Below are 22260 nucleotides of genomic sequence, written 5' to 3'. Positions count from 1 at the left end.
CGATCCACCACTACAAAGATAGATGAAAACCCTTCCGATGGAGGGAGCTCTACAATAAAATCCATCGCGATTTTATCCCAGGGTCTTTCAGGAATAGATAGTGGTCTTAATAGTCCCCATGCTTTGCTTTTGCTGTTTTTGTTCCTGAGACAGATTGAGCACGAGCCAACATATTTCCTGCAGTCCCTTGCTAAGCAGGGCCACCAAAAATGTCTCTGGATCAAATCCATGGTCTTGTATCCTCCGAAATGGCCAGCCAACGGGTAGTCATGGCATATCTGTAAGATAGTAGTGCGCAGATTCTGTGGTACGAAAACTTTATTCCCCTGCCAATAGAGCCCATCGTTTTCTTGAAGGTTCATATCTGGAGGCAGAGAGATTCCCCTGGATGCTTGATGGATCTGTGACATAAAATCGGTTTGTGTAAGCAGAAAATTTCCAGCCTGTAGGATGGTATCTGTTTGGGGTGGAACCTGGACTTCCGTGAACACACACAATAGCGCGTCTGGTTTCACACTCTAGGATCCAGTAGGTTATATGGAAACTGAAGCGAGAATAGAAAACAGCCCATCTTGCTTGTCTGGGTCTGAGGCATTTGGCAGTCCTGAGATACTCTAAATTTTTGTGATCCGTGAAGATCAGTATTGGGTGTGTTGCTCCCTCCAAGAGGTACCGCCACTCTTCCAGGGCCGATTTGATTGCCAACAATTCCCAGTCTCCCACATCGTAGTTCCTTTCTGAAGGCCCTAATTTCTTTGAGAAAAAGGCCACAGGGTGCATTAGAGCTTTAGGTCCTTGGCGCTGAGACAGGATGGCCCCTACAGCGCTCTCTGAGGCATCTACTTCCAGTATGTATGGAAGAGCGGGGTCAAGGTGCTTTAATACTGGGGCAGAGGTGAACAGTCCTTTTAATTTGTCGAAAGCAGCTAGAGCTACCTCTGTCCACTGAAAGCGGTTCTGTTTCTTGGTGAGCTGAGTGATGGGCATGGTGATACCAGAGAAGTTTTTAATAAATTTCCTGTAAAAATTGGAGAAACCGATGAACCGTTGTACCCCTTTCTTATCAACGGGAGGTGGCCAGGACATTATGGCTGCGACCTTTTGAGGATCCATTGCCATCCCTCCTGTGGAGATTACTAGTCCGAGAAAGTGAATGGTCTGCCGTTCTAATTCACATTTCTCGGCCTTGGCATAGAGTCCATTTTGTCTTAACCTAAGAAGGACTTGTTTCACATGGTCACGATGTAGTTCTAAAGAGACCGAGAAAATCAGAATGTCATCTAAGTAAACGATCATGAATAGGTCTAGGAAGTCTCTGAAGATGTTATTTACGAAATGCTGGAAGGTTGCCGCGGTGTTGCATAACCCGAAGGGCATAACGAGATATTCAAAGTGGCCAAACCGAGTCCGGAAGGCCGTTTTCCACTCATCACCCTTTCTGATTCTGATCAAGTTGTAGGCACCTCGTAAATCCAACTTGGTGAATATCCTTGCAGAGCGGAGTCTCTGGAGCAACTCTGGAATTAGAGGCAGGGGGTAGCAATTTTTAACAGTAATCCGATTTAATTCCCTGTAATCCACACATGGACGGAGTGAGTGGTCTTTCTTTTCGACAAAGAATATTCCAGCCCCGGCTGGAGAAGTAGAGTGACGGATGAACCTCTTCTTGAGGTTTTCGTTCACATAGTCTTTCAGGACCAAGAGTTCAGGTTCCGAGAGGGGGAAAATTCTGCCAAAGGGAATTTCTGCCCCTGGTAAAAGTTCAATCGGGCAATCGTAGGCCCGGTGGTGAGGAAGAGTGTCTGCTTTCTGTTTATCGAAGACATCCAGGAAATCATGGTATACGGATGGAACAAGGTCTTGGGATTCGGATGCTGGTTTTAGACAGCCAACAACTGGGGCTGAGTGGTGGAGGGTCTGGAGACAATTATGGAGGCAATAGGATGACTGGAAAACCACCTTGCCGGTTGTCCAATCTATCTGTGGGTTGTGTGCTTGCAACCGTGGCATTCCCAGAATGATTGGAAAGAGCGGTGAGGATATAACGTCTAGGCACAACAGTTCTTGGTGGTTGGGTGAGATGTCAGTGGGCAAAGGTTGAGTTTCTTGCATGATGGGCCCAGACTTGCTGTTGGACCCATCAGCTAGTCATATGGACAATTTATGTTGCTTAGACCGCAGAGGAATTTTGTGTTGCAGGGCGAAGGCATGATTGATGAAGCAACTACAGGCGCCTGAATCAACTATGGCCTGGACCAGGAGTACCCCTTCTGGAAGCTGTAGGGAGATGGGAACAGCAATGTGAGTCGATCTTGCTAGAGCCAAAGCACAAGGATCAAGAGGAGGAGAGTCACATTTACGAGTCTTGTTGGGACACATGTTGGCGTAATGACCGGCTCCTCCGCAGTAGAGACAGAGATTATTCGAACGCCGGCGCTGCTTCTCTTCTGGTGTCAATGGTGCACGAAGCAGGCCTAATTGCATTGGCTCTGGAGCTTCAGTGACTGGAGCAGGTAGTGGGGTTGCAGGAATAGGTGGGTGGCTGGGTACCTTGGGTAGCATCCACATGGGCCGGTACTGGCTGGTCCTTTCAGATCTTCGCTCCCTCAGCCGGCGATCGATCTGAATAGATAACTGAATGAGCTATTCTAGAGAATTGGGGACCCCCACACAAGCTAGTTCATCTTTAAGTGCCTCTGAAAGTCCTAAGCAGAACTGAAAACAGAGAGCGGCGTTGTTCCATTGTGTGTCGGAACTCCACCATTTAAATTCTGTAACATAGTCTTCCACAGGCCTACGACCCTGCTGGAGGGCGTGGAGACTGGCCTCAGCTGTGGTGGTACATTGAGGTTTATCATAAAGCTTAGCCATCTCATCCAGGAAAGAGTCCATGGTAGTTAGCAAGGGACTAGCTTGTTCCAATAGATGGTAAGCCCAGGTCTGGGGTTCTCCCTGCAATAATGAAATAATGAATCCCACCTTGGTACTTTCCAAAGAGAAGGTGCGAGGCTGTAGCAGGAAATACAGATGGCAGGCATTTCTGAAAGCGCGGAATTTGCTGCGGTCTCCCATGAATCTTTCTGGAGCAGGGACTCGTGGCTCTGGGGGTGGCACCACTAGTGCAGGAGTAGAAGTTGAAATTGAGGATGCAGGTGCTGCAGCTGTCTGGTGTGCTGAGGTGCTTGGAGAGAGAGACTCCACTCATTTCTCGAGTCGCTGGTAGCCATCCTGCAGGCCTTGGACTGCTTGAGTAAGGTTTGCAATCTGTTGGCACAGAGCATCCATAGCTGAGGCCCCCCTTTCGGACTCCATGTGGCTGGAGTCCGAAAGGGGGGCCTCAGCTAAATCCTGATTCCTGTCTGCTTGACTTCTGCTACCGATCCGGCTTGTTCCCTACTGCCGCTGCCTGTTTCCTGCTCTGACCCCTTGGCTTTCCACGGACTATTCTCTGTCTCCAGTTCCTGTTACCTAGTGTCACGTACCTTACAGCGGAGTCCGAAATGACGAGGATGGCCTCTTGCACGGTTCCGGTCCTAGCACCCCTGGAGGTTGAGACAGGGCTGCTAGGGCAACGGAAGGGCACAGGTGCCCGCTGGCAGGATCAGGAACACCGGAGCCTTAGTGGAGCTGGTGGGATACCAATCCTGGATTGGTTCAGGAAAAGTCCAACAGGAGTACTTGCAGGGTCAGGGACAGGCAGGAGTTGGCAACGTGCTGGCAGGAAGGTACACAATCGGCAGGCAGGTTCGTAGTCAGGGGCTGGCGGTGGTTGGCAACGAGCTGGCAGAGAAGTACAAGACCGGAAGACAGAGCCGTAGTCAGAAGTTCAAGCCGGGTTTGGTACAGGAAGCAGAGGCAGGCAGAGTTGCAGGGATAATCCGAAAGAGTAGTCAGGAAAGCCAAGGGTTCAGGATCAAGGTTCAATCAAAACAGCAGCAAGGATACAGGAACTAGCTGAGACAATCTAGCACTGACACTAGTGTGCTGATTCTTTAAATAGGGCGCCTTGTGCCGTGATTCGTTGACGTGCAACATGCCCATGCTGACGTGCACTCGTTCGTAAAAGTGTACTAACGTGCGTACCTGGCCCGGGGCTCGCTTGTACCTGCCGAACATCTGACTGGCACACAGGAACGAGCATTTGTGATAGTTCTCTGACATCTAGCACCTGTTGCCGAACCTGCTTGTGACCCGACTACGCCTCTGCCTGCTGTCTATGCCTGATTTGCCTGTCTGTTGCCAAAACCTGCCTGTGACCTGACTACACTTCTGTCTGCCACGTCTGCCTGATCTGCCTGTCTGCTGCCTACCTGATTCGTCTGAACCTGCTTCTGTCTGTCCAGCCTGCTGCAAGCTCCTGTGTCCAGTGGTGCATCTTTACCCATCTCCTGCCAAGTCTGCCAGCCATCTGCCACCTCTCCTGCCTGCTACCTGCTGTGTTCCGGCTTCCTGCTGCAAGTTCCTGGCTTTCGCCGATACAGACTTCTGGACTGATCATAGGCACTCTTACCCCACCGTGCTCCTTAACCTGCTGTCTCACTATCAGGGGCTCTCAAGCCGGAGCTGTACGAGAGGCCTTCCTCTACACGTTAGGCTCACCCACCAGGTACGTGACAACCGCTGACCGCCCTGTCCAGCGAGGCATGGACGTTGCCTTTCACATGCCGGTAGAGAGCCGGAATCGCCTTCCGTGAGAAAAAGTGGCATTTGGGTACTTGCCACTGAGGAACGGCACATTCCACAAACTCACAGAAGGGGGCAGAGTCTACCAACTGAAAAGGTAGCAGTTGAAGTGCTAGCAATTTTGCCAAGCTAGTATTCAACCGCTGGGCATGTGGATGGCTGGGAGCGAACTTCTTTTGGCGGTGCAGAAGCTGGGGCAGGGAAATTTGCCTGGTACAATCTGACATTGGTGTACCGATAGCAGATTGCCCACAAGTACTTGGCTGTGACACACCTAATTCTACACCTTCATTCCTCTCAGTGCAGGTCTCAGAGAGGACTGAAAGTATAGTGGGGTTGGAGATCTCAGCTGATGAGGAGCAAGGAGAGGTCCTCTTTGTTCTTTGGTGTGGGTCTTTTAGGTACGCTTGCCAATGAACTGCATGGCAGGTCAACATATGTCTGGTCAAGCATGTGGTGCCCAAGCGGGAGATGTTTTGGCCACGCGAGATACGCTTGAGACATATGTTGCAAATAGCAGCGGTGCGATCTGATGCACTCGTCTCAAAAAAGGCCCACACCAAAGAACTTTTTGAATAACGAGCAGAGACAGCAGCACCCTGCACATGTGGATCTTTGAGGTGTGATGCAGTCAGTGTTCTGCCCTTAAGCTGGCCCCTGGAGGGCATCCTGCCTCGTTGGTGTTGTGTCTCCTCCTCCTCCTCCTCTCTCCTATCAGGCACCCATGTGGAGTCAGTGACCTCATCATCCCCTCCCTCCTCATCACTGGAGCAAACCTGGCAGTATGCTGCAGCAGGGGGACCATGACTGCCAGATTGCTGTCCTTCTTGTGCACCTCCTCTGTCTGGGCACACATTACTGCCTTCCTCTAGCTGAGTACCGTCATCGGAGCCTTCAAAACGCTGGGCATCCTCCTGGAGCATGTACCCAACACTGTGGTCAAACAGTTCGGGGGACTCCTCAGGAGGACATGGTGGGGCTAGGGAAGGAGTGACTAATTCCATTGAGCTGAGGGAAGAGGCCGGGATGGCAGCTGCTTTGCCAGACAAAGTACCCTGAGCATGAGTGAGAGAGGATGAGAAAGATGAGGACGGCTTGGTCATCCACTTGACCAAGTCTTCCGCATGTTGCGGCTCAACACGGCCAGCTGTCGAAAAAAAGGCCAAGCGTGTCCCACGGCCACGTGCTGATGAGGATGCACCGTGTCCACGACCAGTACTTTTGCCTCTAGACACAGAGTCTGCTTGCCCTCTTTTATTGGCTTGTGACTGTCTGCCTCTCCTTGTTGGCCTTCCAGACATACTAATGGCCTGCAGTGAGATGTAGCTGCACTAAGCTGGGATATGTATATATATATATATATATATATATATATATATATATATATATATTTGTATATATACTGCAGCTAGCAGAATCAACTGCCTGCCTGTAGTATTATTAGTATGAGAACACCACCAATCTTCTACAGGTAGCTTTAGCTGAACACTGTGCAGAGGTCGCACTACACTAACTTGTAGCTTTAGCTGAGCACTGTGCAGAGGTCGCACTACACTAACTTGTAGCTTTAGCTGAACACTGTGCAGAGGTCGCACTACACTAACTTGTAGCTTTAGCTGAACAGTGTGCAGAGGACGCACTACACTAACTTGTAAATAATGTAGCTGCCTGCGGTAGTGATAGGATCAGAAAAACACCACCAATCTTCTACAGGTAGCTTTAGCTGAACACTGTGCAGAGGTCGCACTACACTAACTTTTAGCTTTAGCTGAACACTGTGCAGAGGTCGCACTACACTAACTTGTAGCTTTAGCTGAACACTGTGCAGAGATCGCACTACACTAACTTGTAGCTTTAGCTGAACACTGTGCAGAGGACGCACTACACTAACTTGTAGCTTTAGCTGAACACTGTGCAGAGGTCGCACTACACTAACTTGTAGCTTTAGCTGAACACTGTGCAAAGGTCGCACTACACTAACTTGTAAATAACGTAGCTGTCTGCAGTAGTGATAGGATCAGAAAAACACCACCAATCTTCTACAGGTAGCTTTAGCTGAACACTGTGCAGAGGACGCACTACACTAACTGTAAATACTGTAGCTGCCTGTCTGTGGTACTAATAGGATCAGAAGAACACCAGCAATTTTCTTCAAGTAGCTGTAAATACTGTAACAACACCTGCCTGCCTGTCAGTAGGCCAAAGCTCAAACACACATGCGCGTGTATGTATGTGTATATGTATATTACACACACACACTCTTATGGCAGAGCCAATGCAGTGAAAGAGAGGTATGGTAGCACTTTATTAATGGCAGAACTGGTCAGAGGGAGATATTTCCCATCTCCCCACCGACACACAGAGTGATAATGCTAATGCGCTTGGGGTAATTAGGGTGTGCCCAGGCACACCTGGCACACCCCCTGCGCACGCCTATGTATATATATATAGCAAAAGGAAGATCCTAGTACTAAAGTCATTTGTGCCAACGTCCCCGATAATATGTTAAAGGCATCAAGGAACTAAATATTGGGACTTTAAAGGCACAACTTTAATGAACTACAAAAAATATATAAAAAAGTAAACTTTTATATATATTTTTTGTAGTTCATTATAGTTGTACCTTTAAAGTCCCAATATTTAGTTCCTTGACGCCTTTATGTATATATATATATATATATATATTTATACACAACACCTGGGATGCATATATATACACAATACACTGTAAGTGCAGCTAACTGACTGACTGTCCTGCCTAATCTATCTAACGTAAATCAATTGACACTGTCTCTCTGTCTCTGTCTCTCAACGCCGGAACACACTACAAAGGGCTGATGTGCAGGCGGCCTTATATAGTGTGGGGCGTGTACTAAACCCCCTGTGCCATAATTGGCCAAAACCACCCTGGCTTTGGCTAATTACAGCTCTCTGTATAGACGGCGCTGTGATTGGCCAAGCATGCGGGTCATAGTGCATGCTTGGCCAATCATCAGCCAGCAATGCACTGTGATGCCGCAGTGAATTATGGGCTGTGACGTGCCACTCGTGTTTGGAGCGAACGGCCCATATCATTCGTAATTCGACGAACGATCGAACACACGATGTTCGAGTCGAACATGCGTTCGACTCGAACACGAAGCTCATCCCTACTAAACAACATTAAAAAATGTAATCCTTAACCACTTCCCGCCCGCCCTATAGCGGATTGACGTCCGGGAAGTGGTTGTGTTATCCTGACGTATGACGTCCAGCAGGATAACATGCCGCAGCGCCCCCTCGGGGGCGCGCATCGCGGCGATCGGTGGAGCGGTGTGTCAGTCTGACACACCGCTACACTGATCTTGGTAAAAAGCCTCCGGCGGAGGCTCTTTACCACGTGATCAGCTCTCCTGGCAGGGGGGGTCTGCGCTGATTGTTTATCAGCGCAGCCCCCCGCAGATCACCACACTGGACCACCAGGGATCGCCACTAGGACCACCAGGGAAGGGGCAACATGTGGATGGCCAGGTATGTACCCCATGGCCATCCACATGTGCCCAGTGTGCCAAATCTGTGCCAATCAGTGCCCACAAATGGGCACTGATTGGCACCATTATGTTGCAGTGATGCCCAGCAATGCCACCCTTAGGGGCATCACTGCAAACAAGCAGTGCCATCAGTGCCACCCATCAGTGTCCATTCATGCCACCTGTCAGTGCCCATCCGTGCCCATCAGTGCCCATCTATCAGTGCCCATCCATGCCCATCTGTGCCAACTATCAGTGCCACCTATGAGTGCCCATCAATGCCACCTATGAGTGCCCATCAATGCCACCTATGAGTGCCCATCAGTGCCACCTATAAGTGCCCATCTGTGCCACCTATGAGTGCCTATCACTGCCGCATACCAGTGCCACCTATCAGTGCCCATCAGTGCCGCCTATCAGTGCCCATCAGTGCTGCCTATCAGTGCCCATCATCAGTGCCCGTCAGTGCCACCTCATCAGTGCCACCTCATTGGTGCCACCTCATCGGTGCCCATCAGTGCCGCCGTATCAGTGCCCGTCAGTGCCCGTCAGTGCAGCCATATCAGTGCCCGTCATTGAAGAAGAAAACATACTTATTTACAAAAAAGTTTTAACAGAAACAAAGAAAAACTTGTTTTTTTTCAAAATTTTCGGTCTTTTTTTTATTTGTTGCGCAAAAAATAAAAACCGCAGAGGTGATCAAATAACACCAAAAGAAAGCTCTATTTGTGGGAACAAAATGATAAAAAACTTGTTTGGGTACAGTGTAGCATGACCGCGCAATTGTCATTCAAATTGCGACAGCGCTGAAAGCTGAAAATTGGTATGGGCGGGAAGGTGTCTAAGTGCCTGGTATTGAAGTGGTTAAACTTCTACACTTGTTGAATCATATTTTTGAAGCCTCCACATATAGACAAATCGGATAATCTTAGATTTCATACCCTCCTCTGCCCCACTCAGATGCAGATGCCACCCAGTTCTCTCAGTGTCATTCAGCCTATGGGGTTCCCCACTATAACATGACCGCACTAACCTACTGTACCATTACATATGGATAGGGATGGGCCAAACACCCCCCTGTTCGGTTCACACCAGAACGGGAAATGTTCTAACCCGAACGGCGAACCTCAAGTCTGTGAGAGCCAAACAGGAAAAATCAGAAAGTGCCCATTTTGAAGGCTTATATGCAAGTAATTGGCCATAAAAGGGGTATGGGGGTCTGGGTACTGCCCTGGGGGACATTAACCAATAACATTTTTCTTTTTAAAAACTATCGTTTTTTTTAGGAGTAGTGATTTTAATTATGCTTAAAATGCAACAATAAAAATAAAAAATTCCTTTACATATAGTGCCTGGGGGCTCCCTTTAATGTGCCTGTAAAGTGGCCATCTGTAGCATGCATAAAACATGCTACAGCAAAAATTAGATTTCTAAAGAAAAAACTAAAATGATTGCCGTTACAATTTCCGACATCCAGCTATTGAAAAAATAAAGGAAAAAATGGTATGGAGTCCCCTTAATCCATACCAGGCCCATACTACCCCAAAATTTTTAATTAAATGATGTAGAGCCCCCCCCATACCAGACCCTTAACTGAGCATGCAGCCAGTCAGGAAACAGGAGAGGACATGCGAGCCCCCCCATACAGGCCACATGCCCCAAAGCACCTTGTCCCCATGTTGATGGGGACAAGGGCCTCTTCCTAACAACCCTGGGCTGTGGTTGGTATGCTATGCAGGCAGTACCTACGACATGCTTCAGGTGCAGAACTTACCTCGGACATATTTTATCATCTGCTATGGGTCTGTCATATTATTCAGGAGTTCTGGGCACAGGTGGTGACATTTTTGCATGACACCATGGGCTCCCCACTGACCCTAGACCCCAAGTCGTGTCTGCTTGAACATTATCCTAATCCCAATATGGATAAGTTCACTAAAATGATTAAATATGAAACCCTATTCCTAGCTAGAAAATGAATTGCAAGAAGTTGGATGAGGGCTGATCCCCCTACACTCAACTCCTGGATTTGTGAAACTGTAAAAATGTGGAGAGGGTGTAAAAACCTTCTCCTCTCAGACACGTGTTATGTCAACAGTGTCTTAGGCGTTTTGTTCAAAAGTTCAGTAGCCAGGCTGTCTTAAAACAAAGTGTGAGTTTATTTGGTCACACTTGGCAACAACTTGAAAATATATACAAAGTTAAATTCTTCTTACAGCTAGATGTAGCAAAACAAAAATAATAATAAGAACAAAAACTTGTATCAAGAGAGTTCAAGAGATGCATCAGCTCTGTCTGTTTCTTCTCTATGTCAGAGAGGTGTCTGCTCTAGCAGCTGTTTGTGACGTAGGCTGTATATAGGCCTAATGTAAACAAAATGTCTTCTTAGTATAAGGATGCGTGTGTCCTTCCTCTTGTATGTGTGAAAAAGCAGTGAAGTCCTTCTGTGTGTGTGAGTGAAGGACGTGTGTTGTGTGTTGTAGTGAAGTGTCACTCTGTTTTTATACTATTTCAAATCAACTAGTCAGCAGACTAAAGTCATAGCCATATACGGCTAGAACTAAAAATGAAATGATCATATTCGTGATTATTCTAAATATTCTCTTTGCCAACAGCTGACACGTCTCTTAAACCTCTTTGATTGTCAGTAACACACAACAGATTCTTATAAAAAACTAAAGGTGAATGACCTTTCCAAATGGCCAAATTCTTGTAATGGATATCTTTTAAACTACAGAAATGCAATTCTGTACCAAATCTTACAAATGCATATTAAACTATAATTGGATACATATATAAATATATACTACTTCACACAAACTCAATCTAACTAATTAATTAAATAACTATATCAAATAACTAACTATATTATGGATAATATGTTTTTACCTTTAAAAAGATCTTTACAATAAAGTTTATGACAGATATACTGAGTATATTCTTATCTGTGAAATCACTGACCTACTGACCTTAGTCATTAACTCAGCACATGTAGAACAACTGTTACAGAAATGACATGCACACAACCTAGCTATTTCAAGATTTGTCTTATGCTGAGCTGAATGAGCTTTTTCAAAGTCAAAGCTTAAAAGGGACCCAGACTGCATACTTACAGATCTTGATTATAAAGCCGAATTAATATAATTATTCTACAATTCCCCCTGAATATAATTTATTATATTAACTAAATCACACACACTCCATTTATGGCCCTTTCATACACATTTTGAATCAGTTGTTCCAGATGTACCACAGCCAATCACAGGATCAGATAAGCCAGAAGTAATTTTCCGACTAAAAATACCTGTCATAATTTTTTCACCTTTTTTCATTTCTTCCTTAATCAATTTATAAAATCGTTTCATTCTAACCATAATACAGATTTGAAATAAAATACATAATATCATGATAATAAATATAATAACTATAGGATGCAATAATATATTTCCGGCAGCAGTTGTCACTGAGGTATTTCCCCAAACTGATACAGTTTTTTTAAAATTTGACCACCATGAATTAGCTGACATTTCAGACCATTCATGTTCTATCACTTTCAGATTACCCTGTTCATGCTTAAATATTATTTCTGCTTTTTGAAGTTCTTCAGATAAAGCAATTAATAAACCCTTATCCTTTTGTATGATGTCTGCCCATTCCTTCCATGGGAATTCATCTACTTGAGATATATTATATTGTATAGGAAGAACACCCACATTTCGCATAAACATATTAGTTAAATTTACTCTAACTCCATTAATACTGATTCCTGTAAGGTCTCCTTCTATACAATACAAACCTCGACTCAGGATTTCTGTTTGTGTGCAGGATAGGAAAAAAGCTTTAACTGTTTCAGTACTAGTCATAACTTGAAAGCAAACCTTCCTTTTTCCTACTGAAGTTACTAAGTCAAAGGAAGTTCTTACTTTTTTAATTCTTGCTGTACATAATGAATGATTATGGAAACAAGAATGAAAAATTCCTTTATCCTGCTTAGGCAAACAGAGTATTTTAGATTGAAAATGTAAACAGGAAGATAGATCAAGTTGTTCTGGTTCTGAATAATTATTATCCAGAGCAAAATCTGTAAACTGCAATTTATAATATAACAATTGAGTATCACTTACTGGTAATCCTAAGACTGTAATAGGAACCAATATTTGTTCCCTTCCTGCAATAGGAATCATTGAGGTACTAAAACATTCCTGCTGATTACATCCTACCCATTTATTTACCCATAAATCTGTATGATTTTTTGCAAATACATATTCATTAGGTAAACTTTGTAAAATACCTAGAGGAGTTATTCCACTTTGGAATGCTTGAGCTGTTATTTTAAAATTGGTAGAATACTCTGTCTGTATCTCTAAACATGTTCTGGCTATATGGGAATGTTGCTCGCTGTTCATTAAATCTAAAGTAATATTTTGTAAATGGACTACAGATGGGCCTATAACCGTTGCTGTCTTTATTATCATATTTTCTAATATTTGGTTTAAATTTCTCTGAACTTTAATACTTTTACTACCCATTAAGCCTGTTGATTCTAGATCAGATTTTAACATATTAATATCCATACTATTGGTAATGCTACCAATTGTTCCCACTCCTCCAAGAATCCCTTCTACAATACCTCGTTTATTCCTGTTATTATTTTTACTATCTGTTCCAAACCATTTATCGATACCCAATTCCATATTAACTAAATACTCTTGACATTGAGGATACCTTGATGAAATTTTCCATTCAGAAATGTTAAATTTCCAAAGTATGATCATAAAACGTCCTTCCCTTAATAGATGTCTGGATTGGAAATGATTAATTTGAAAAGGACTGGCGGAAATAAATTTTCCGTTAGTACACTTAGTTTTTTCAGGGGATAAAACTACAACATTTGCATTATCACATTTCATAGAATAATTTTCCAAAGATAGGCAACACTCATATATACCCGAGTCATTTAGATTTGGACTAGCATGATGATAAATCAAGCTATTATTTGTCCAATCCAAATAACCAAAATTATCCTTATGAATAATATCAGCTGACCTATGAAAAAGACTACCCAATAACTCACCATTTCTCTTCCAAGTTAATAGTGAATTCTGAGGTAAATCTATTTGCATAGTACACATTAAAATTAAATTATCCTTTCCTTCTGTAACTGTAAGAGACCGCGGTGATACTTTTATGTCTGGAATAATCAAATCCACAACAGTAATCATCACCATCACTTTAACTTGAGCTAAACCTCTTACTATTTGAAAATCCCATGTTCTAGTTACATCTCCTTTTTCATCTCCTGTAACTTGTAAATGTTCAGGATCTACAAACTGTAAATAATATTGTGTTAGAAACCAAATATCAGTTTTGGATCCTCCTACAGAAGCAGAATGTATCTTACCATTAGTTACATCACCAGTCCAAGTTGTAGATTCATTTCCTTTTAAAACTATAACCCAGAATCCCATATCTGTTAAATTACACTCATATGTACCAGTCTTATTATTATGTACATATGATCCTTGCATTTTTACAAACTTTGTCTTGGATTCTATTCTAGCATAAATTTCAATATTGTTACTATGGAAAAAATAAAAATTCATGCAACAAGTAACCCCATATCCTATACAAGCGTATCCATATATGTCGTTACTTGTGTCAAAGTCACTGTATCTGGGAAAGTGTCTCTTATTTCTGGATAGCTGCAAGTCTCTTTTATGCAGAATCTCAGTCTTGTTTTCTTCTGCTGGGCTGGAAAAAGTCAAGTAAGTTTTTATGAAGAAAAATGTCATTAACAGAAAAAGGAGTCCTGAGATGATGAATTTTCCCCCTTTTATGTATTTTCTTTCTTTCCGATTTTCCGATGTTTTCTTAATTTCTTCTTGGAGCTTGTTGTTCCTCCATGTTTGATTATCAGATACCATATCTGCAAAAGAAAAGCAGTATCATTATCTTGGCATAAACAGTTTGCATTGATCAGTATGAACCCATATTTTTTGTTGCCTCCGTGCATTTTTCACAGAATTGAGAGGCCTTTGGACTTGTAACATTACACCTAGTGTATCCAAAATCTCATAAGGACCTTCCCAATTACTTTGCCATGGTCCAGTTTTTCGAAAAGTTTTAATCATGACCTGTCCACCTTCCTCAAATTTTGTGGTGTGTGGAGGAATCATTTTCTGCATGTGAGAAGCTGCATGTGGCAAGATCGTTTTCAGATTGTCTTGCAACATCTGTAACCATTTTGTTTTCTCAATTGCTTCTTTTTGCGGAGTAGACAAAAAAGGTTCATGTGGAAACACAAGCGGCATTTTTCTACCTGTCATTAGTTCAAATGGACTATATTGAGTAGATGAGGATGTTGTACTTCGTATGCTCATCAGAACAAACGGTACAGCATCTACCCATGTACTTCCTCTGTCTAGTAACATTTTTGCAATCCTGGATTTGATGGTTCTGTTCATTCTCTCCACAATACCTGCAGATTGTGGATGGTATGGAACATGAAATCTTTGTTGGATACCCAGAATTTTGCACATTGCTTGCATTACTTTACCTGTAAAATGCGTTCCTCGATCCGAACTGAGGTCCATTGGGATCCCCCAAGTTGGAAAAACATGATTAACCAACATTCTTGCAGTTGTTAATGCATCATCTGTGCGTGTAGGTAAGATTTCTACCCACTTCGAAAAGACGTCTACCAGTATAAGTGCAAACCTGAATCCTTTTTTACCTGTAGGCAATGGTCCAATATAATCAATTTGTAATGTAGACCATGGACCATTAGCTGGAGGAATTCTTTGTAAGGGAGGTTTTTGTCCCTTAGGTCTGGGATTCACTTGAGCACAAATAAGACAAGATTGAATTACATTGTCCACAGTTTCTTCCATTTTCTCCCAGTAAAACTTTTCTCTGAGAATCTCTAGCAATCTTTGCTTACCTACATGGCCTAAGCTTTCATGATTATATTTTGTGAACTCTCCTTGTAAATGTTTTGGTATTACAGGACGTAGAAAGCCATTTGAATCATGACACAATATCCCGTTTTCATAAGCAAAGGAAGAATTTGAATCAATCTGAGAAGCAGATAAGGAATGATCCTTTTTCTGCTCATCTGCAAAAGAAGGGACCTGTGTATCTGTTTTTCTGACTACACTCACTGAAACTGGCTCGGATGGAATCTCTGACTGCTCATTGACAGCTGCTTCTTTTGCTAATGTGTCAGCTACTCTGTTACCAATGCTTACTTCATCATTCTCTTTCTTATGAGCTGGTACTTTCACAATTGCATAGGCACAAGGCCTTTTCTCTGCAAGTGTAAAAATTGATTCTAAAATTTCTTTATGTGCCAAAACTTTGTTTGAAGCATCAACAAAACCTCTTCTTTTCCAAATTGGCAAATAGTCAGTAAGAGAACGCACAACATATGAACTGTCACTATAAATTACTAGTGGACCTTGGTTCTCTTCCTTGTCTACTGTCAACACTGTTTCCACAGCTAAAAGTTCTGCTTTTTGTGCTGAAAAATGTCCTGGAAGTCTGTGTTGTATGGCATATCCTCTTTTAGGAAACCAGATTGCATAGCCTGAAAAATACTCCCCTGAAATACAGTAACGTGAACCATCCACAAACACTGGTTCATCAGTCTTCTCTGCTTCTCTGCGAAACAGAGGAGAATAGGCATCCTGGACTTCACATGAACACTCATGTTCTAATCCATTATATTCCATCAATTGAGGGAGTACATATCTGGCATTATGGTCAACCTGGATCTGTTTAGGTGATAAAGTCAACAACCATTGTGAAAATCTTTGATTTGAAACACCTTGAATATTTTTCTCAAGAAGAAATTTCAGGGTGGAATGCGGTGTTTGTAAAGTAATTTGGTTAAATCCTACTATGTGTTCAGTTGCCTTTACTGCATAGTGGACTCCTACCAATTGTTTTACACATGTGTCAAAACCTCTCTCAACTGGGGTTAAAATCCTAGAGAAGTATCCCAAAATTCTCCAATTTCCTCCTTGCAATTGAAGCAACACAGAAGAAATAGCATTTTCAGATGTATACACCTGTAAAGCAAATGGTGCTTGCCTTTCTACTGTAGCTAGGGCTGGTGCTATTTGCAAATCTTTTTTCAAAGATTCAAAAGCCTTTTGATGTACTTCTGTCCAAGGACCAAAACCATTTTCCTCATTGGTCTTTAGAAGATCGTACAAACTTTTTGCCTTCTCAGCAAATGACTCAATGTACTCTCTGGAAAAATTCACTAATCCTAGGAATTGTCTCAGTGCTTTAAATGTATTTGGTGCAGGAAGTGCAGCAATAGCATTAATCCTTTCTTGCAGAGGTTGACGTTTACCCGGACTGATTTGAATACCGAGAAACTTGACCTCGCGTTTCATGAGCTGTACTTTACGAGTATTTAGCTTAAGACCTGCATCTTGCAGCAGATCAAACAATTCTGCTAAAAGGATCAAATGCTCTTCCTCACTTTCCGATAACAACAAGATATCATCCACATACTGCAAAATACAGTCTGGCCTAGAAAATTTTGATAAGATTTTCGCTAAGGCTTGATGAAATACGCTAGGACTTAGATGCAGGCCTTGAGGAAGACGATTGAAAGTATATTGTTCATTCATAAATGAAAATGCGAACTTATATTGGCAGGATCTCGTCAAAGGAATCGAAAAAAATCCGTTTGCCACGTCAAGCACAGAGAAAACTTTGGCTTTAGCATCAATTCGAGACATTATGTCAGGTGTTTCTGCAACTATCGGGGCACAATTTGGGGTATATTTATTCAGCATTCTGAGATCTACCAGAAGCCTGAAAGAATTGGGGTCATCTCGTTTAGGTACTACCCATAACGGATTGTTTGTCACTGAATTTGTTTTCCTAATAATACCCTGTTGCAAAAGTTCTTTAATAACAATAGATACTGGTTCAATAGACTCTGGTGGCAATTTGTATTGCTTCTGAGCTGGTGGATCCCGCCCTTGCACGTCTACCTCAATGTCTTTGAATAAACCTGCCTCATTTTTCCCTTGGCTCCATAGATTTTTGTAAGATTTGACCAATTGTTCCAGATCTTGATTGTCACCAATATCTGGCCATCTATGGTCTTCAGTAACCACTTCTGCTAAACAGATACTGCCGACTTCACAATAATCTGCTGGGTCAATTACCACAGGCTTACGATTAATGGAACCTTTCCAGATAACGCCATTACCTAGATCAATTATCCAACCTCTTTGTTGAATAATATCTGTACCAATTATATTCTCAGCACCGGGAGAATACCAAATGTCAATCTCAGTATCCAAATAATCAGGAATTTCAAATGAAACATTTCTACACTTTGAAGCTTTTGAATTACCTGATCCGTTAAATCCAACAACTGTACAAATTGCTGCATTTGTCAAAAGAGGTAATTTTGTACCTGTAATTGATATTTCAGCGCCTGTATCGATTAGAAAACTTAGCTTTTGTCCATTTAATTTTGCTTTTATATAAGGGCGTCCACATTTATCTAGACTTATTGGTGTAACATATTCTAGATAATGAGACTTTATTTCCCTTGTATCATTTTGTAGTCATGGGGTAGGCAATAATGCATTTGAATCACCATTGGTTGATTGCAAGTGCTTTTCATTCATGCCAGTGCTGATAGACAATTCTCTGATTTGTTTTATCAGAGGAGCATAAGGAGAAGAAGATTGAGTTACGTTAGGACGAGGAGGAGCAGATGGTTCAAGAGGTATAAGTCCATTTTCTTTACCTATATTTCTTGAATCTTTTATCTGCACATCCCTTAAGAATTTTTTACATTGATAACGTAAATGACCTGGTCTTTGGCAATAATAACAAGTGATGGGCTCTCTCTGTTTCACTTGCTTGCACCTGTCATAGTTACCACTAGCTGTCCATCCTGTCTTGTCTTTTGTCTGACTATTCCGTTTAAAAGTGTCATTTTGAACCAGAGCTATCCTAGACTTAAGATTGCCCTGTTTCATTTGTCTTCTAACTTTATCAATGAAACTTGACGCTTCTGATAAAGAATCTTTCTCTTGTGCGATAGCTAATGAAGCTGGATCAAGATATTTAAATTTCTTTACAAATGCTTTGATAATCCCTGAATCGCTTTCATCATCTACCCCCAAAATCATTTTATACGCTTTTGAGAATTTCATTTTGAAGGCAAATGGGTCTTCATTAACAGAAGTCTGTAAAGAGTCAAGTGTTTCAATTGATGGAACATCTTCACCCGTTGTACATAATAACAATTGTCGCAATCTGTCTGAATCGTCACTATGTATCTCCTCTCCATTGTCAGCAATCATAGGTGACTTTGTTAGTCGTCTAGCATAATGTGCAGGTAACCAAAGATAAAATATATGATTACGCTGTTCGTCTTTAAGGTTGTACCGATCAGTGTAAGACTCAAATATGTCTGCGTTATAAAAAGCATCCGCCTTTAAATCGTATGCTGGGATGTCTTTTAAAACTTTCATTAATTGGTCATGTATTTGTAACTTTAATTTTGCTGCACGGTCAAGTAATTTTTTTCTTCTAACCTCTGTTTGGTCTTCAGCGGTGTCTTCATTTATTTCCGAATTATCAGGAATATAAGAAGACGGAGCTTTTGTTTTTGATGTAGAGGCCTTCTTTTTGTCTTCTTTAGTTAGTACAGCAATCTGTGTCAATCTACTGTCATTCTGTAGTTTTTCCAAAAGATTTGTTTTAGAGTCAATTTGTTCCTCAAGATTCTCTATATAATTACAAAAAATCTCACAATTTGGACAGTCAGGAGAATCTTGAGACAAATTTTCATGTTTCCCTGTGTTCTGTACAGTGTTACATTCTGTCTTCTGTAATGTACACACATTTTTAGCAGGTAAATCAACATTAAGAATCATTTTGTTAAATATACTTACAAGCTTTAAAATATTAGATATTTTTTTACGCTGCTTATTTATAGTAAACCTAGCTGAGTCTATCTGGACATTAGCCTGTAGACATTCCTTGTACATATATGCCCAAAGATGACTGTCATTTGGATAACAAGACACATCTTTAAATTCTAGCTTACTGTCTCTAATTAACTCATCAATAAAATCCATAACTTTTACTCACCGTATTTAGAAGAATTTCACGTCTTCAACTGGCTCAGTTCCTTGGACCTTTCGTCCTCGTCTGATGGAACACAAACGCCTCTTTCTAGGTTCTTTGATCGTTTTTTCCCGAGACTTGATCAATCATGAAAATGTGTGAGTCTCCCCCCCTTTGTCAAGGAGCAGGGAAAAAAACTGGACTGGCTGGCAATCGCCAATGTAAAAATGTGGAGAGGGTGTAAAAACCTTCTCCTCTCAGACACGTGTTATGTCAACAGTGTCTTAGGCGTTTTGTTCAAAAGTTCAGTAGCCAGGCTGTCTTAAAACAAAGTGTGAGTTTATTTGGTCACACTTGGCAACAACTTGAAAATATATACAAAGTTAAATTCTTCTTACAGCTAGATGTAGCAAAACAAAAATAATAATAAGAACAAAAACTTGTATCAAGAGAGTTCAAGAGATGCATCAGCTCTGTCTGTTTCTTCTCTATGTCAGAGAGGTGTCTGCTCTAGCAGCTGTTTGTGACGTAGGCTGTATATAGGCCTAATGTAAACAAAATGTCTTCTTAGTATAAGGATGCGTGTGTCCTTCCTCTTGTATGTGTGAAAAAGCAGTGAAGTCCTTCTGTGTGTGTGAGTGAAGGACGTGTGTTGTGTGTTGTAGTGAAGTGTCACTCTGTTTTTATACTATTTCAAATCAACTAGTCAGCAGACTAAAGTCATAGCCATATACGGCTAGAACTAAAAATGAAATGATCATATTCGTGATTATTCTAAATATTCTCTTTGCCAACAGCTGACACGTCTCTTAAACCTCTTTGATTGTCAGTAACACACAACAGATTCTTATAAAAAACTAAAGGTGAATGACCTTTCCAAATGGCCAAATTCTTGTAATGGATATCTTTTAAACTACAGAAATGCAATTCTGTACCAAATCTTACAAATGCATATTAAACTATAATTGGATACATATATAAATATATACTACTTCACACAAACTCAATCTAACTAATTAATTAAATAACTATATCAAATAACTAACTATATTATGGATAATATGTTTTTACCTTTAAAAAGATCTTTACAATAAAGTTTATGACAGATATACTGAGTATATTCTTATCTGTGAAATCACTGACCTACTGACCTTAGTCATTAACTCAGCACATGTAGAACAACTGTTACAGAAATGACATGCACACAACCTAGCTATTTCAAGATTTGTCTTATGCTGAGCTGAATGAGCTTTTTCAAAGTCAAAGCTTAAAAGGGACCCAGACTGCATACTTACAGATCTTGATTATAAAGCCGAATTAATATAATTATTCTACAGAAACTAATAATACATTGCTTTAAAAGAAGTTTATCTATGTCCATAGAGGCTGCCTGTCCAAATACAGTGGAACCTTGGTTTACGAGTAACACAGTTAATGAGCGTTTTGAAAGATGAGCAACTTTTTTTAAAATTCTGACTCGGTTTGCGGGTATTGTCTTGCAAAACGAGTAGAATTCAAGCTAATGGGCGGTGCAGTACTGCATTTGGCCAGAGGTGCGGGAGCGTGAGTGTTTCCGAGCCTTTCCGAGGCTTTCCGAGTTCAGCCGAGCTGTCCCCGAGTATTTCCGAGGCTCTCCGATGCCCCCCCACCTCTGGCCACATGCGGTATTGCATGTAATAGAAGTCAATGCGGAACAAATTATCTTTGATTTCCATTGACTTCTATGGGGAAACTTGCTTTGATATGCGAGTGCTTTGGATTACAAGCATTCTCCGGACTATGCTCGTAATCCGGATTATGCTCGTAATCCAAGGTTCCACTGTACAACAAAATGTGGGATAGATGGTTGCAGTCGTAAGCAACATGTTGGTGACTTTGGAATATGTGTTTCTATGCCACATGAAGAATGATGGACCAATTTGTGTACTGCTTTGTCCCAGATTATGGTTGCCCAATAAAAGGGTCCTTTATTAATGGGCCACATGCCTTCTATTGGTAAAATTCCATTGACCTTATCACACCTATGCTCCACTTCCACTAATGCCCCGTACACACGGTCGGACTTTGTTCGGACATTCCGACAACAAAATCCTAGGATTTTTTCCGACGGATGTTGGCTCAAACTTGTCTTGCATACACACGGTCACACAAAGTTGTCGGAAAATCCAATCATTCTGAACGCGGTGACGTAAAACACGTACGTCGGGACTATAAACGGGGCAGTGGCCAATAGCTTTCATCTCTTTATTTATTCTGAGCATGCGTGGCACTTTGTCCGTCGGATTTGTGTACACACGATCGGAATTTCCGACAACGGATTTTGTTGTCGGAAAATTTTATATCCTGCTCTCAAACTTTGTGTGTCAGGAAAATCCGATGGAAAATGTGTGACGGAGCCTACACATGGTCGGAATTTCCGACAACAAGGTCCTATCACACATTTTCCGTCGGAAAATCCGACCGTGTGTACGGGGCATAACTGTTATTTGTACTCGGTTGACATGGATACCTTGTTTAGGAGTCAACCTCTTTGTTAGTGATTGCAATATTGTACTTGACTGCTGAGAAGCTTAGGCTTAACTTAACTTCCAATTATTAAAACCATAACAAACCTTGCCCCCCAAAAATACACATAGACCATTTTAAGTTGGAAGTAGGGCAAGGCCACAGCTTTATTGAACATATCGGTATAACAACCTTCAAATACCAATAACCATGAACCTTCAAAATTCCAATAACCATGCCGGTCACGGTTATACCGTGAGCATCTATAAACAAACCGTCTAGTCTAAGAGGCCTGTCTCCACCATCAATACTAGACAGGCATTAAACTGACCCCGTAATTCAACTTGAGGGCTTAGCCCATAAAGTAATACAAATTGCTGGCAAGGTAGAACTGTCACACGCAAGTCAGTGGTACACTGACTAGTGCCCCACTGCAGCCAGCGCTTGCTCA

The 22260-nt window shown here is 42.0% G+C and overlaps 1 protein-coding gene and 1 long non-coding RNA gene across 2 annotated transcripts in view; one reads left to right on the top strand and one right to left on the bottom strand.

The window, feature by feature from the left end:
• LOC141111265 (indolethylamine N-methyltransferase-like) overlaps nt 1-22260 on the top strand; it is an 82272-nt gene that overhangs the window by 49803 nt on the left and 10209 nt on the right. The gene's annotated exons all lie outside the window — the stretch shown is intronic.
• LOC141111266 (uncharacterized) lies at nt 10333-20613 on the bottom strand. Its single transcript, XR_012236407.1, has 2 exons — nt 19329-20613; nt 10333-14118 (listed from the first exon to the last, which is right to left on the bottom strand). It is a non-coding gene; the product is annotated as an uncharacterized lncRNA (long non-coding RNA).

This window comes from Aquarana catesbeiana, linkage group LG10, assembly GCF_042186555.1.
Source record: "Aquarana catesbeiana isolate 2022-GZ linkage group LG10, ASM4218655v1, whole genome shotgun sequence".
Taxonomy (NCBI): Eukaryota; Metazoa; Chordata; class Amphibia; order Anura; family Ranidae; genus Aquarana; species Aquarana catesbeiana.
This window is presented reverse-complemented; position numbering and strand designations above follow the sequence as displayed.